This window comes from Acyrthosiphon pisum, chromosome A2 (genome assembly GCF_005508785.2).
Source record: "Acyrthosiphon pisum isolate AL4f chromosome A2, pea_aphid_22Mar2018_4r6ur, whole genome shotgun sequence".
Classification (NCBI taxonomy): domain Eukaryota; kingdom Metazoa; phylum Arthropoda; class Insecta; order Hemiptera; family Aphididae; genus Acyrthosiphon; species Acyrthosiphon pisum.
Genome location: NC_042495.1, coordinates 14848288 through 14850965, shown reverse-complemented (window position 1 = coordinate 14850965; position 2678 = coordinate 14848288).

Here is a 2678-nt window from a genome sequence, read left to right as displayed (position 1 = left end):
TACAGTAGACACGTGGTGAAATAAAATTGCAGTGTTATTTTTTATTAAATACATTACCTAGGTATGTTCTTTTAATATATTTTAGTTTCAGACGAATTTACCATAGTTATTAATTTTTAAGATTAAAATTAAAATTAACGATAAATTGCTTATTATATAATTAGTAGGTTTTTATTGGTGTAAAAACTTCAATTTATTTACAATTCATACATACAAGTAAAATACAACTATGATACTTGACTGCATAAACTGAAAATAAGAATTTTCAATTAATTATTAACCAATAAAAAAAGATAACTGGAGTTAAACCAGTTAGGATAATATATTTTTTACGTGACCTTAATAATTAACATTAGTTTTAAATAGATATTTATTTTCGAATTCCAATCTTTTTGCTTTGCACAGTAGTAGGTCCGTGATGCTTAAAATCGATAAAAACTTTCATAATTTTGTTTGTATTATTAATAACACTATTATGTTGCAAGTAAAAATCTATTTAATGATCTATTGTTTATGCATATAGTTATAGACACTTATAGTATACATATACTATATAGACGTATATAGCACCAACTTATAGGCTATAATATGATATAGGTATACCTAGTATACATACTATAGTTTTTTTTCTCAAAGTCCTGTATATTTTGTTTCCCTTTCAATAGATTAACAATAAAATATTATTACGATCTAAATAGTAAATAATGTATAATATATATTAATATTGTATATCTACGTCATAATGAGTACCTATACTATTTGTCATTTGATTCTGTTTGATACACAAAGCATAATAGCATTATATATACCTACAATATGCTGTATAGAATGTATTTATGTAGATATATAAATATAATATCATTATGTATTACCTGCTAAAAATATTAAAACTATCGTGTGAGGAAGGGAATTTTGTGTTACTTGTTTTATTTTTATAATATTATTTGCGAGCGTATCAGTGTAATAGTGTATGGCTGTGTGTATCTAATATACCTATACAGTAGTGCAGTGTATTTATTTAATATGTTTTAATACTTTATATAGATATTTATTGGTTACTAATAAAGAAAGTGTCTTCCATTTCAGATAAAAATATATCATAAATCAATATTAAAGTAGATTTATAGGTTATAACGTATAATACTAAAATTATTACAAAATTGAAAATACAAATACATTTTAGATAATGGCCCCTCGCTGTCGGATAACTGATCAATAACAATAAAAAATAAATATCTGTTCGTTCATCGACTCCAAATTCCAATTCATTTGGAAATCTGACTTGAAAACTATACACTTGCATCCGTATAGGCGCAACTAGACCTATATTTTTGAGGGTGCACAAATTATAAAGAATTCCCAGACCCCCGGACCCATACTCTATGTACAGGCTATAACAGGAAGATCTGACAAAAAAAAATTATGCTACTTGAGCGTATGATAAATATTGTGGAAAAAATATTTTGAAAAAAGTTATTACATTCTAAATTAATTTACTCAAAAAAATATTGATATTTTAAAATATTCTAAAAAATTAACTACTTGACTTAGATAAATGTTTTTATTACCATTAAAATTATTCTTATTATCAGATTCACAAATTGGCTATTTTAAATTTTTCCAATAAATTCAAAATTTTTATTTTCAGTATTTAAAAATAAAAATATTTTTTTTATATTATACGTGTAGCGCAAAAGACTGTAAAAATATATAAAAAATATATAAAAATAATTAAAAATATTGATTTCAACAAAAGTTATTTCATCTAGTCGTCTTGTTAATATCTGTAGATTGAGGGGATGCCACACTTGCATGTGTTGTCTCCGTCTTTTAAATGTACAACATAGCAAAAAGTGTTTTGCGTGGGACAATTTTTCTCTCACCGTATTTGTTTTAGACTACACAATTTTCACAACACGTACAGAAGAACTTTATCTGTGCAACAACGTTTTTTTTTAATAGCACTATCCAATCATTTTTTATAAGCAAATGAAAAAATACAAAATGTTTAGAAGCCAATAACTTTTATTGTATTTATGTTATCTAAAATATAGGATTGTTTTATAAATTATGATAATTAATTATAAACAAGGAAACAATGAAAACGTGCTCACATTCATGGGCAGTCTTTTATCCTGCCAAAGATAAAGAGAAATATCGTTATCCTGTTTTCTAAGTTATTTTGTTGAATATTATTAGGTATGATCAATGCTACACAAATAAGTAAAAACAACATAACTATGACCTGTTCTATACAACATAAAATACCTACCTAAGCTAAAGATTATTTGTTATACTGTTATAGCAGGGAATGTTGGAACCATAGACCTATAAACTAAGTTTTTATTAATTTAGTTTATAGGTCTATGGTTGGAACATAATAGTGAATTAGTGAAGTACTCACTTAGTCACTTATTATGTTCCTCAATATACTCTAAGGTACAACTTTTTTATATTTATTGATAATTTTTACTTCAAAATAATCAAAATATTATAGATTAAGTATTTTATATTTTGGGGGTGCACATTTTAAACTCAGGGGTGCACAAGTACCCTGTGCACCCCCCTAGTTGCGCCAATGTGCATCCGCATTGCAGATAGTATGGTATAATACCATTATTTATTTTTTATTTTATCGCATAACCAACAGTGACTCATTAAAAAAAGTATGCATTTTT